The sequence below is a fragment of the Canis aureus genome, chromosome 36, assembly GCF_053574225.1.
Source record: "Canis aureus isolate CA01 chromosome 36, VMU_Caureus_v.1.0, whole genome shotgun sequence".
Classification (NCBI taxonomy): domain Eukaryota; kingdom Metazoa; phylum Chordata; class Mammalia; order Carnivora; family Canidae; genus Canis; species Canis aureus.
In genome coordinates this window covers 33519880-33535563 of record NC_135646.1, presented here as the reverse complement: position 1 = coordinate 33535563, position 15684 = coordinate 33519880, and positions in this window count along the sequence as shown.

The window sequence follows — 15684 nt, the reverse complement described above, 5'->3', positions numbered from 1 at the left end:
TTGCTCCAGCCCTTCTGGAGGTCTCTGAGACAAGCCCTTAAAACTAAGCTAAAACCCACCTCGGGGTCCAAGTCCTTGCTCCACTATGTGGGGTATACTTGGACCCAAGCTCAAGTTTGTAAATCAACCCTCCTGTGTTTGCATTGGTGTCGGCTCCTTAGTTGTTTCTCCGATTCAGAATCTTGGGCACAAGACCCCTATGTCCCCTCCCCACCTGGGCTGATCTCCTGTCTCCTCCAACCCAGGCTGACCCTCAGTCACCTCCCGCCCACAGAAGCTTGGCACAAGCCCTCACAGAGGTCCCACGGCCACGGTCGGCACTCTGGCTGTCCCCGGCCTCCCAGGAGAAGAAAGGAGTTTTCGGTAGGACACATTCCCATGGTGGCCCCAGGGCTCCCTGCCCAGGATGGCAGCTGGGACAGGCCGTGGTCTGTGTCCCTGATGCCAGCTCCTCCTCCCCAGTTTTCCTGCAGGAAATGAAGGAGGAGGCCTCGTCTCCTCCAGGGACATCATGCAGATAGACCTGGACATCACAGGACGTTCGGCAGCCAAATCATGTTTTGGGATTGCTAGGGGGTGGGGTGTGGCTGCTGAGTCAGGGGGCTTCAGGGCCCCAGGGGAGTCCCGGGGCTTCTGGGTAGGGAACACAGGGCTTAAGAGGCCGGGGGAAGCAACAGCAGCCAGCAACACACCACTGTATGGTAGGGTGCCGGGGATGACCACCGTGCCCCAAAACCCGGGGCTTCGGGGATGAGGAGGTCACTACGTTGGCGCCTCTAGGGGTTTCCATGGGAGCTGAACCCCAAAGGGATGAGGGACAGCCCCTTGAAAAGCAGGGGGCTGCGGTGGGCCGCATGGAGGGCAGTAACCGGACCTGGGGGCCAGGCGACATGGCAGTGGCTGGAGCAGGACACACATCCATCCGATGAGGGTCGGACGGGTGAGGGAGACACCCACACTTGGTGTTTTATATATATCTAAATTCTATGCATTTAATTTGAGACAATTTGCAATTTGTAAACATACATAGTATGATGATCCCCAGATAATGCCCCCGGTCCAGCCAGCGCCCTTTACTGACCACACGGGACCCCAGGGGCAGGTGTCACAGCAAACCCCAGACTGAGGTCGCATTTATCTGTAGACATATCCGTGTGCATCTGAGAGAATGTGGATGCCCTGTGTCGGCAGGTCCCCCACGCCATCCCCCCTCATTCCCCACCCCCACACCATCCCCCTTCATCAGCATCCCCAATGGCATCCCATCTTTACCATCCCCCTCACACCCACACAGCCCCACACAATCCCCACCCACACCACACCCCCACCATCCCCCCTACACCATACCCCACACGCCACCACCATCATGCCCCTGCCCCCACAACATCCACCCCCACAACATCTGCCCCCAGCAAGGACCCAGTGCAGCTGTCCCCTGTGGGACATACTCAGCCTCACCAGGGATCTCTGGCCACCCTGCTCCCATCAGAAGACCGGGTTTCCCATAGAGTACCCAGGGGTGGCATGAAGGAGGGAAGGCAGGGAGCCCCTGACAGGGTGGGTGCAGGTGAGTGGTGCAGAGGACCCACTGTGCCCTGCCTCCACCCACTGTCCCTCCTGGAGGGCGGCACACCCTGCATCGGACACCAGCCCCTAACCCAGAGGGACATGGGCTGGCCTGGCCCCGGACTCTGTGGGGGCTGCGGGGATTTGAGCCCCCCAAGGCCTAACACAAAGACTAACGGGATCCAGCCCCCCAATGGCCCTGGCCAGCCCTGGATTCTGGCCCCAGGCTGAGAGAGTCCTCCCACAGCTGGATGTTGCCTATTGGGCCCTGGACGTGCCCAACACGTGCCTAGGTCGCTGAACTAGGGGAGGCCTGGGGATTCCGGGACACACCAGGTTGGGGAGAGGAGGGGTAGGCGGTGGCCCCACCCACACCAACACCAGGAGACAGGCTCCACCAGGTTCTGGGGCCCCAGGGGGCCCAAGTCCGGGGTCCAGTTGCCCTGCGGGGACCCAGCACAGGAGCCCATGACCTGCAAGTCCAGGTCAGCTCTGCTGTCCTAAGAACCGTCTCTCAGGCTGAAACCTCAGGACACGTTCCCACCCGGAGTCAAAACCTGTTCCGAGGTGGGGGACTCCAGCACCAGACCCCACCCCACATGTGATTCTTGCCCTCCACTGAAGGACAGAATGGTCTACCTCCCCAGGGGAAGGCGCGCACCCTCAGCTCTGAGCCCATTTGGTGTAGAAAGTCAACAGAGTGTTGTGGTGCGAAAATGCACAGCCAGCCCCTTTCTGTGTCTCCCAGAACTCTGTGCAGAGGGTGAGGAGAGACCCCGAGAGAGGAGGAGGGAGTACATCCACGCCCCAAACAGCCCCTGCAGTGGCGCTGCCAGGCACACCCAGCTGACATCCCCACGTGCATTCCAGGGGCGGCCTGACGCCAGAGTCAGTCCCCACAGACTTTACTGGGACTCAGCCTGTGCCTCGCAGGCCAGGAGGGGCTGGGACAGAGTGACAGCCAGGGAGCCTCAGGTCACCAAGGTCTGTGGAAAGTGACCTGGGAGGTCTTTGCTCCCTCTGTCCAGGGGTCCAGGCCTGGCCGGGTTCTGGGGCACTTCCTCCCCTCCCCGAACCCCTGTGCCTGTGTGCCTGGGGCACAGAGGGCCTGTGGGGCGGTAGCGTGGCCCTGGAAGGGATGTCAGGACAACAGGGCCTTGTGTTGTGCCCAAGATGGCGAATCCGAGAAACCACCAAGGAGCCCACACTGATGCAAACTCCCGAGGGTTTCTTTACAAGCTGGAGCTTGGGTCCAAGTGCACCCAACACAGAGTAGTGGGACTTGGACCCTGAGACTAAGAGGCGTAGCAGATTTATAGGAGTCAGTGGCCCATGGGAATGCTGAAAGATGCGTAGTCATGTCGGTCCACACGCAGGTGGCCGATTGAATTACACTTTACCCGATAGTATCGACTTGAACTGGCCTATTACTTTGGTCAGAATTGGCGCACAGCTTTGTGGGGCACAAAGCAGGGTTACATTGTTATGAGCCGATTTTGGATTAGGGTGTGCCCAGAGGCTTGAGTCAGGTGGGGCAGCGCCTTACACCTCAGCAATCCATGTGGGGTCATAGGGGAGATGGCAGGTGGAGCACAAAATGGAATCAGTCCTGCTCTGCTTGTCCAGGGGTAATGGATTTTTGTTAAATTTCCTGAGTCCCACACTGCAGCTCACAAACGTGGGCCACCCTCACATGGTGTACTCAGCGTGCACACCACGTGGTGCTAGATCTCTCACACCAGGGTGTGAAGGGTACCCTCCTCGCCCTAGTGAGTAGGGGCTGGGTAAGCATGGGGCTCTGCCTGAAGGCCAGGCAGCACAGGGGACCAAGGAAACCCAGCCCCGTCCCCACCCAGACTCCCAAGACAGGCAGCCCCAGGACTCCCCGCCATGGGCAGCTGAATCGTCAGGAGCTCCCGCCAGGGCGGCCCCAAGGTCTGGCTCCCTGCTGGAGAGACATCAGGGAGAAGATAAGCAGCCAGCGCATGGCAGGACCCACTGCAGCACATGGGAATATGGCCAAGCCGGACCTTCCAGCTCAGCTGACTCTCCAGCTGAAAGTCACTGCACGAGCGAGCCCTGGGTCTGCTAGGAGAGCCTAGCTACCCGCCCAACGCCAGGACCAGAAATGATGTTGTGCCAACCATTTCGCCATTTGGGTACCCCAGCCAGAGGATCAGATAGCTGCACGTGATAGCGACATGTGATAGACACACACACACCCCAAAACCAATTCCAAAGTCGGAAACCCCCCAATGTTGTATAACAGCAGCCAGATGGTTACATACACGGCGCTGTTGTCCCCAGTAGGAAACATGAAGACACAAAAAAAACCATGACTGCAGAGGTGCTGGAGGCACAGAGATGTGCCTGCTGGTTTCCAACAAGGAGCACAGAGGGGCAGGAAGCATCCTACGGAGGGAGGCCCCTCCTTGGAAAGGACATCATGTCCCTGTGAAGGCTACAGAGGGTGAAATCTGTCCTCCTCTCTCTTAGCTTCTGGTTTTCCTCCTAAATGCCATTTTCCTCAATCATAAGACCAAAAATTTATTTTATGTTTTTAAATTTCTTTTTATTGGAGTCCAATTTGTATGAATTCTTCCTTCAGCAAGGGTGTCATTAGGAGAGAAGAGAGATCATGAATTCCCAGACAGGCAAAATATAAAGGAGTTCACTTAACCAGTGACCACTTAACCAGTCCAGTAAGGAATTTTAAGAGGGACTCTTCTAGTGGGGGAAAAAAGAGACCAAAAGCAACAAAGACTAGAAAGGACCAGAGAATGTCACCAGAAACTCCAACTCCTCCTGTAACACAAAGGCACAAGTTCATATCTTTGAATAATCACTCTGAATGCCGATAGACTAAATGTTCCAATCAAAAGATATAGCGTATCAGAGTGGCTTAAACACAGGATCCGGGATGCCTGGGTTGCTCAGGGGTTGAGTATCTGCCTTTGACCCAGGCTGTGATCCTGTAGTCTGGGATTGAGTCCCATATTGGGCTCCTGGTGGGGAGTCTGCTTCTCTCTCTGCCTAATTTTCTGCCTCTCTCTCTGTCTCTCTCTCTCTCTCTCATAAATAAAATTGTTATTAAAAAAACAAGATCCATCTGTATGCTGCCTACAAGATGCTCACCTTAGACCTATACACACCAGCAGATTCATAGTCAGGAGAGGGAAAATCATCTACCACGCTAATGGATATCAAAAGAAAGCTGGAGGACACATACTTTTATCGGACAAACGAGATTTGAAACCAAACCCTGGGGGACACATGCTCAGTGGTTGAGCATCTGCCTTTGACTCTGGGTGTGATCCTGGGATCCCAGGATCGAGTCCCACATCGGCCTCCCTTAGGGGAGCCTGCCTCTCCCTCTGCCTATTTTTCTGCCTCTGCTTCTCTGTGTATCTCTCATGAATAAATAAATAAAATATTTAAATCTCAAAAAGGAAGAACAAATACTGTAAGAAGAGATGAAGAAGAACATTATTTCATAATTAAAAAGACTATCAAGATCAAACAACTAAATATTTATGCAGCCAACATGGGAGCACCTAAATATAGAAACCAATTAGCAACAAACGTACAGGAACTCACAGAGGATTTCAACACCCACTTATGGCAATGGACTGATCGTCTAGCAGAAAATCAACAAGGGAACAATAGCCTTGACACACTGGACCACAGGGACTCAACAGATATATTTAGAATATTAGATCCGAAAGCAGAATACACATTCCGTTCAATTGCATATGGGACATTCTCCAGAACAGATCATATCAGGGCCCACAAATTAGCCCTCAACAGGTACAACCGGTACAAGAAGGTTGATATCACACCATGTACATTTTCGGACCAAGTCGCTATGAAACTGGAAGTCGACAGTAAGAAAAAAATTGGACAGACCAAAAGAACTTGGAGTTTATGATCATCCTAGTAGAGAATGAATGGAGCAACCAGAAAATTAAAGAGGAAATTTAAAACAAATGAAAATGAAACATGTTTCTCCAAACCTCTGGGATGTACCAAAGGCAGTCCTAAGAGGGAAGTACATAACAATACAGGCCTACCTCAAGAAACAAGAAGTCTCCAATACAAAACCTAACCCTACACCTGAAGGAGCTGAAAAAGGAATAACAAAGAAAGCCTAAAGGCTACAGAATAAAGGAAAAATTTAAGATGACAGCAGAAATAAACAATACAGAAACAACAAAACAGTAGAATGGAATAACAGAACTAAGAGCTGGTTCTTCAAAATAAATAATAAAATGGATCAAGCCCTAGCCAGCCTTATCAACGAGAAAAGAGAAAAGACCTAAATAAATAAAATCACAAATGAGAGAAGAGAGATCAAATCAACATCAGAAAAATAAGACAATTATAAGGGAATACTATGAAAGATTATACGCTAACAAGCTGGGAGACCTGGAAGAAATGGACAAATCCCTAGAAATGTGCAAACGAGCAAAACTGAAATAGGAAGAAATAGAAAATATAAACAGACCCATAACTAGCATAAGAATTGAATCAGCAAGGCACCTGGGTGCCTCAGTGGTTGAGCATCTGATTTGGCTCAGGTCATGATCCCGGGGTCCTGGGGGATCAAGTCCCACATCAGGCTCCCCGTATGGAGCCTCATTTCCCTCTGCCTATACCTCGGCCTCTCTGTGTATTGCATGAATACATAAATAAAATCTTTAAAAAAGAGAACAGATACAAAGATGTGAAAGGACCCAAGTAAAATCACAAATGAGAAATAACAACCAACACTAGAGAAATACAAAAGATTATAAGAGAACATTATGAAAAATTATATGCCAGCAACCAAGAACCTGGAAGAAATAGATCAATTCCTGGAAATATATAACATAGCAAAAATGATAAAGGAAGAAATAAGAAACTTGAACAGACAGATAACCAGCAACGAAATGAATCAGCAATGAAGAATCTCCCAACAGGAGACGCTTAGATCAATAGAATTGAATGGAAAGCTGAAACAAGATACAAACCTGTAAGTCTATGATCCATTAATCGACAACAAGGCAGGAAGAAATATCCAATGGCTCAAAGACAAGTCTCTTCAACAAACCCTAACCCTGACCCCAGGATAAGAACAAATGGTGTTGGGAAAACCAGGCAGCCACATGCAGAAGAATCAAACTGAACCACTTCCTTACACCATATATATAAAAAATAAATTCAAAATGGATGAAAGACCTAAATGTGAGACCTGAAACCAATCAAAGAAGAAAAGATAGCAGCAAAGTCTTTGACATTGGACAATGAATTTTCTTTCTAGATATGCCACTGAGGTGAGGGAACAAAAGCAAAAATGCTATTGGGACTTCATCAAAATGAAAAGCTTCCACAAAGTGAAGGAAACAAACAAAGCTAAAAGGCAACATACAAAATGAAAGGAGATATTGGTAAACAACACATCCAATAAAGAGTTAGTATGCAAAACACATAAAGGAAATATATCTCAAGATCCTAAAAACAAATTATGCAACTGGAGATGGGCAGAAAAATGAATGGACTTTGTCTCTGACAAGACAGCCAGATGGCACCAGACACATGGAAAGACACAAAGCGTCACCCATCATCAGGGAAATGCAAACCAAAACCACAATGATATGTCACCTGAGAGCCGTCATAATGGTTAAAATTAACAACACAAGAAACAACAGGTGTTGTTGACGCTTTAGAGAAAGGGTAGCCCCCTTACACTCCTGGTGGGCATACGAACAGATGTAGTCACTGTGGAAAACAGTGTAGAGGGTCCTCGAGAAGTTAAAAAAAAAAGGGGATCCCTGGGTAGTGCAGTGGTTTGGTGCCTGTCTTTGGCCCAGGGCGCGATCCTGGAGACCTGGGATCGAATCCCACTTTGGGTTCCTGGTGCATGGAGCCTGCTTCTCCCTCTGCCTGTGTCTCTGCCTCTCTCTGTGTGACTATCATTAAAAAAAATTAAAAGAAGAAGTTAAAAATAGAGCTACCCTATGATTCCAAAATTGCAGACCTAGATATTTACCCCGAGGATACAGAAGTACTTTAGTAGATTCGAGGAGGGACACGCAGCCCAGTGTTTGTAGCAGCATTATCAACAACAGCCAAACTGTGGATATAGCCCAGATGTCCATCGGCAGATGAATGGGCAGAAAGATGTGGTAAATATACACACTGCGACATCACTGGGTCATCAGAAGGGATGAAATGAAGCCATTTACAATGATGTGGAAGGAGTGGAAAGGAATTATGCTGAATGAACCCAGTCAGTCAGAGAAAGACAGATACCAAATACCATACAGTTGCATTCACATGTGAATTTTTTGAGAGTAGCAAACCAAGATACACACTCTTAACCACAGAGAATAAACTAATAAATACCAAGGGAAGGTGGGGGGGATGGTGAGTCAGGGGATAGGGACAGTGGAGGGCACCTGTGACAAGTATCAGGTGTTGTATCCAAGGGTCTAACCACTATGTGGTACACCTGAAACTATATCATACTGTGTTCACAAACAGGAATTCAATAAAAATTTAAAATAATAATTGGTAATATAGAGGAAACATGTGCACACAAGAGATAATATCAGAAAGGCAACTGTGAATCCAAATAGTCTTTTTTTTTTTTTTTAAGATTTTATTTATTTATTTATTCATGAAAGACTGAGAGACAGAGAGAGAGAGAGCGCCAGAGACAAAGGCAGAGGGAGAAGCAGGCTCCATGCACCGGGAGCCCGATGTGGGATTCGATCCCGGGTCCCCAGGATCGCGCCCTGGGCCAAAGGCAGGCGCCAAACCGCTGCGCCACCCAGGGATCCCCCAAATAGTCTTTAGAGCCACAAATGCCCTCCTTAACTCAGCTCGGGAGTAGTCTGACATGTCTATTCTGACCCCAGCAGAAGCCTGGATTTTGATTCTCTGGGGAGGCCACTGACTTGGTGGAGTCAGGCTATCTTTGAACCCAAAACCTACATAGAGTGCATAAAACTAAACTGCCCAAGATATTAGGAGTCCCAGTGCAGGCACATGCCAAGACAGAAACTCTAACCATACACAGACATAACCCTAACCCTACACTTAAGCCTAATGTTAACCTAACACTTAAACAGGACCAACACTAATCGAAAACCAAACACAAACCCCAAGACCAAAACACATTCACTGAACCTTCCTGCCAACCCTCACCCTAAATCCTAAACCTATTCTAAACCCTTAACCCTGACCCCTACCTTAAATCTGACCCTAACCTCTAACCCTAACCTTAACTTAATGTACTCAAATCCTATTCCTAACCTTAGCCTGTACCCTAACCCTAACCCTCTAATACTAATCCTATCTCATACCCCAAACTGTATTCTAACCTGTACCCTAAAACTAACTCCTAAACCACTCCCTATACCTATCTCTTACCCTTTTCCAAAACCATACCCTGACCCTGACCTGACCCTAAACCCTAACTAAACACTAATCATAACCCTAGCCCTAACCCCTATTCTAAACCTAACCCTCGCCCTAACCCTAAACCTAGCCCTAAATTTTACCCTAACCCCTAACCCTTACCCCTAACCCTAACTCACACCCTAACACCTCACCCTAACTGCAAACCTAAGCCCAAACCTAACTGCAACCATAACCCTTACCCCACCTCCAAACCTCCTGCCCTATCCCTAAAGCCTAAACCCTAACCCTAACTCTAAATACTGTCACTAACCCTAACCTCGATCCCTAATCCCTAACCCTCATCCTAACTCCTAACCACTGACCCTTACCCTTATCCCTCACCCTAACCTCTAATCCGTAACCATAAGCTTAATCACAAATACCTAACATCTAACCTAAGCCTAACCACCAACTGCCTCCCCTCCCCTGATCCTATCATTCATTCTACCCATTCACATACCCTGTGGTTCTGAGTAGTCCCTTCTGATGTGGACGAGGCCCCCAACAGCGCCTCCAAAGTCCTCCAGGGTTCCTGAGGAAGCAGGGCTCCTGTGAGTGTGGACATGGCCCCACGTGTTCCTGAGTGAGAGTCAGCGGGTCCTGAGGACGGCGGGTCTCCTGTCACTGTGCACTATGCCTCACATCCTCTGGAAGACTCACAGAAGGTCCTCAGGTTGCCGGGGGCTCCTGTCAGCCTGGGCATGGCCCCACGTCCCCTGAAAACTCACCGCGGATCCTGAGGAGGCTGTGGGCTCCTGTCAGCATAGACGCAGCCCCATATTTTCTGAAGCTTTAGTGCAGGTCCTGAGGAGGACGGGGGTCCTGTCAGTGTTGAGTTGACCCACATTTTCAAGCCTCACCATAAGACCTGAGGAGGCTGGGGCTCCTGTCAGATACATGTGGCCCCAAATCTTCCCAAACCTTCACAGTGGGTTCTGAGGAGGCTGGAGAATCCTGTCAGTGTGGATGAGGCACCCACATTTTTCTGGGGCCTCACCAAAGGCCCTGACAAGGCGGGGGTTTTCTGTCTGCATGGACACATCCCATATTTCCCTAAGTCAACACCGGAGGTCCTAAGGAAATCAGCATCCTGTTGTGTCGATGTCACCCAACGTCCTCCCAAAGCGTCACCGAGGGTTCTGAGGAGGCAGGGGCTCCTGTCACCGTGAATGCGGCCCCCAGCTTCCAGAAGCCTCAACTTATGTCTTGAGGTGGCCCAGGTGCTCCTGTCAGTGTGGATGCGGGCCCACATCTTCCTGAAAACAACCCCTGGGTCCTGAGGCGGCCCAGGGGCTCCTTTCAGTGTGGATGTGAGCCCACAATTTCCTGAAGCTGCGGCTCATCAGCATGGACGTGTCCCCACGTCCTCCTCAGGCCTCCCCAGCACAGGCTGGCTCCTGTCAGTGCAGGCAGAGGAGGCGTACTGCACATTCATGCCCCCTGGGTGGAGACTGGGCTCCAGTGCCCCCTGTGGGATGCTCAGGCGCTGCAGGAGGCAGCGGGCACTCCAGGGGCCACACCTGCCTCCTTCCAGGCTCCAGCTATGGCCTGTTAGTTTCAGAGACGTCTCACTTAAATAGAGCCCAACTCCCGGCTTCCCCAGAAATACTTAAGGACACGGAATTGGAGCCCACAGAATGCGAAATGAAATGTGGACCAGACTTTTACCACGTCCCGCAAAACTCACTCAACCCTCTTCCACTGTCGGAGGGACTGCGGGCTGGTTGGTGCAGCCGCCCTGGAAACAGTGTGGAGGCTCCTCAGGAGTTACAAATAGAGCCTCCCTGCGACCAGCAGGTGAATGGCCTGAGCTCACTCCGAAGATATAGATGCAGTGAGAATCAGGACACCTGCATGTCCCAATGTCCATAGCATCCGGGTCCATAGTAGCCACACTGTGGGAGGAGCCTCGGTGGCCTCTGGCAGATGATGGATAAAAAGGATGGGAGATAGATGATGGTCATAGAGAGAGGAATGGTACTCAACTATCAAAGAGAAGGAAATCTTGCCATTTGCAATGACGTGGATAGAACTAGAGGGATCAGGTTAAGTGAAATAAGTCAGACGGGAAAGAGAATGACCGTGTGGTGTCACTCATAAGTGGAATTAAAGAACCAAAGCAGATAACAACTGTGAAGGGAAGGAAAAACAAATAAGATGAAAACAGATGCAGGGAATATAGACTCTTAATGATAGGAAACAAACTGATGGTCATTGGAAGCAGGTTGGGGGGGTTAACAGGGGACCGGCATGAAGGAGGGCACGTGATGTCACGAGCACCGTGGTTATCTTCAACTGGTGAATCCCTGAATTCTTCCTCTGAAAGTATAATACTCTATACGTTAATTAATTGGGTTTAAATTAAATTAAGTTAAAAAATCAGTTGTATCAGAGCATGTTTCCTTCTGGACTCTCTGTTCTGCTCCTCCAGCTTATGCTGGGACCAACCCTCGTGGGTCTGGTTTGTTTACGTAGGCATCAGGCCTCGTCCATGGACCAGCCCAGGGCTAGAACTCACAACCAGGAGATCAGGACCGGAGGTGAGGTCAGGAGTCCAATGCTTAACTGACAGAGCCAGGCGGGGTCCCGAGGACAACACTGCTTTATCCTGTGTCTCTGTGACATCCTTTGTTTTTTTTTTTTTTTTGTTTGTTTTTAAATTTTTTTTAAATTTTTATTTATTTATGATAGTCACAGAGAGAGAGAGAGAGAGGCAGAGACACAGGCAGAGGAAGAAGCAGGCTCCATGCACCGGGAGCCCGATGTGGGATTCGATCCTGGGTCTCCAGGATCGCGCCCTGGGCCAAAGGCAGGCGCCAAACCGCTGCGCCACCCAGGGATCCCATGTGACATCCTTTGAAACAGGAAACTGCTGCATCCGGATCTGTACTGTTTATCCAATACTGATTTGCTGTCCGGTGTCATATTTCGGGGCAGATGGATGTTATGGGTTTTTTTTTCCCTATTTATAGGATCTGCCACCATGATTTGACAGGAATAACATTGTAATTGAGGGTGCTTCAGGAACTGCGGACATTTTTACAAGATGAGGGTTCCAACCCACGAACCCAGGACGGCCTCCCAGGGCCTGGTATGGCTCAGTGCACAAGTCTTGTGCTCTTTTGGTTCAGTCTCATTATTTATTCTCTGTGATGCTCCTGAGAAGGGAGTCACATCCATCATTTCCTTCCTGAATGCTCATTGTCAGGACACAGCAAGCCCCACAATAGAATAAAAACTGAGCCCAGGCCAAGGGCAGGAAGCCCCTCTTAGAACAGATCTCAATGCCCTTGAAGGCCCCATACCAAAATGTAAACAGAACTTGAGGAATTACTCTAGCCCTTTGGGAATTCCCCGAAACCAGCCCTTAAAAATAAGCTAATACCCACCTCGGGGTCCAAGTCCCTGTTCCGCTCTGTCGGGTATACTTGGACACAAGTTCGAGCTTGTAAATAAACCCTCGTGTGTTTGCATTGGTGTTGGCTTCTCGGTGATTTCTCAGATTCGCAATCTTGGGCACAACAGTCTGAGATTAAAAAAAAAACAAACAAAAGAAGCTCAGACGCAGGTAGAGTGAACACAGGGTTCTGAGAGAAGCGGCGGAGACCCGGGGGCTTTGGGGCTCTTCTGTGGAGGCCCCAGCAGACTGGGGGGTGGGATGCTCAGCCCCAGAGCCAGAGGACCCAGCTGCCCCACCGGCATCCCGCCCATCAGAGCCAGGACTCAGGGAGCAGCACAGTGCTGCCCGCTGGAGCCCAGAGGCACTGACGCCCACCCCGCCTCTGACCCCTGCAGGTGCAACTCCCAGGCAGATGTGCACCTGACAATCAGCGCCAAGGCCCATACCCAGACCCCACACAGACCATTCGCTGTCACCAAGTTGTTAGACCACAGAGGCTTCAGGGCTTCACCTCTCCCTGGAAAGTAGGGTCTATTCCTTTGTAGTTTCTGCTCTAATTTCAATTATTTTCTTTGATTCTTTTTTATTAATTGCCTTCTTTTAATTTTATGTATGTACCTTATATATTTCTTATTTTTACTTTTATGGTAGTTTAATTGTGTTTCATATTTTGGGATTTAGAATCTTTTAACAAGCAGGCCAAAATAAATTGGTGTTTTTTTTTTTGGAGGGCAGTTGTTATTGTTTTTCTTGGTTTTTCTTTTTCTTCCTTCTTTCTTTTCTGGAAAAAATAATGAGATGGAGAAATTCTCCATCATAAAATAGCATGAGGTAGTACTCACAGCCAGGAAGTTCATCAATAAATATATATGGTATCTAACTACAGTTTAAAACAATGATTATAAAGTTAGCAGCTGGGCTGGAAAAAGAGCACAGAAGCAAACTAGAGAATCCCTTACTGTAGAAATAAAAGAACTAAAATCAAGTCAGTCCAACGTTAAAAATTCTATAACTGAGATGCAGTCCCAAGTGGAAGCCTTAAAAACAAGAAAGGTTATGGATGACAGAGGCAGACGTAGGGAAGTCAGCCACTTATTAAAACAATAACATTCATATCATAGGAGACTCAGAAGATGAAGAGAGAGAAATGGTGGGCCTTACTCAGCCATCAGAAATGACAAATACCCACCATTTGTTTCAAGGTGGATGGAACTGGAAGGTATTATGCTGAGTGAAGTAGGACAATCGGAGAAGGACAAAGATTGTATGTTCTCATTCATTTGGGGAATATAGGTAATAGTGAAAGGGAATATAAGAGAAGGGAGTAGAAATATGTTGGAAATATCAGAAAGGGAGGCATAACATAAAGACTCCTAACTTGGAATTGAACTAGGGGTGACTGAAGGGGAGGAGGGCAGGGTTGAGGGTAAACGGGTGACGGTAACTGAGGGGGCACTAGATGGGATGAGCACTGGGTGTTATTCTGATTTGGCAAACTGAACACCAATAAAAAATAAATTTATTATTTAAAAAAAAGAAAAAAAGAAAGAGTGGTACCTGGGTGGCTCAGTTATGCTTCTGACTTAGGCACAAATCATGATCCAGGTCCCAAGGCAGGCTCCCTGTTCAGCAGGGAACCTGCTTCTCCCTCTCCCTCTGCCCCTATCGCTCATGTTTTTCTCCTCTGTCTCTCCTATAAATAATTAACATCTTTGAAAAAGAAACAAACAAACCCAGAAGGAAGAGAAATCTCCCATGTAGAAGAATTTCAAACAATTTGTGCAGACATTCCACCCACAAGTTCATGAGCATAGCTTCCCACTCTTAAGTGTGCAATACACAAAGTAACTTTTCCTACAAAAAAAATTTAGAAAAACCTAAAATAATCATGATAATATAATAATAATAATAAAATAATAACAATAATGAATCAGTTTACTACGGAGAAAGCTGACAAACATTACCTCAGCAAGATGATCAGATCGATACCAAGACTGATAAATCATGTTGATAGTATCTATCCTTTATATGATATAATGAAAATGGCATTATATCTCTGTATATAATCCACAAAAACAGTTCAATCATGAGATAAACAACAGACATGTCGCAACTGAAGGAAATTTTTCAAAATACTCTACTTCTCAAAGTGTTCCAGTTCAACAACAACATGGAAAGGCTGAAAGACTGTCACAATCCAGAGGAGCCTAAGAAAACAGGAGGACAAATGGAATGTGATATGAGGGATGGTAACTTAGCAAAAACTAAGGAAATCTGAACATAATATGGTCTTTGGTTAATGCGACTATTTTAATATTGATTCATTAGCTAATATTTGTACCGTACTAATATAAGATATCAATAATTGGAGAAATTGAGTGCAAGTGCACGTGAATGCACTGTACTATCTTCTCAATTTCCCTAAAAATCTTTGTTTTTTACCTAATAAATAAGATTTATTTTGAAAATTAACTTAAATGAATCAGGCTCCAAGTGTGAAGACATTTTAAGAATAGTTGAATTAACTTTTGCTTTATTCTTAAAGAGTTCCTTTGATGGAAACAAAGTAAGAATTTTAGATCAGAATGAAAGAAAACCACTTATGAACACGTATAATACCTCCTCAACCTGAAAAGCAGGAACGGATAATAAATAACAAAAATCAGATAAAAATAATTCTAGTATAATAGACACCATATTGCAAGGGCATTTAAATTTAGCAATGCATAACATTTATTTCCTTGACATTTGTCTTCCAAAGAGTTCACAGTGTTTCAGTGTCAGTTGAAACAGGGGAAGAATCTCAGGGAAGAATCCTTCACATAATAATAGGACCATTGGCAATAATGTCTCTCAGTTCGTTCCAAATCCATAAAGATGCATTTCCTGATGAGTGACTGAACTGTGAAGAAAGAGATGAGAAACCCTCATCCCTCTGAATTACTTGTGTCAGAATATTTTAACCATAGTACTATGGATAGTAGTAAATTATCCTTATTAACAGGAAATACGTCTCAGATTGGAATCTCAGCAATGAGATGCGCTGAGAAAAAATGCTTTAACTCGCTCCTCATCTTTTAAAGACAAAGGAGAGGTTTTCTATGTAGAAAGACAGTTGTCAAGATAGCCTTAGGGAATAAGAGTCTGCAGCATCGAACCCCGCTGCACAGCTAGGACGCTCGTGCTCCAGGTCTTCCTGATCCCAAATCCCTGGGCCTGTCCCCCAACACAGGATGCCATGCTGAGGTCATTTGCAATGGCTCTCTTAGGAGCTC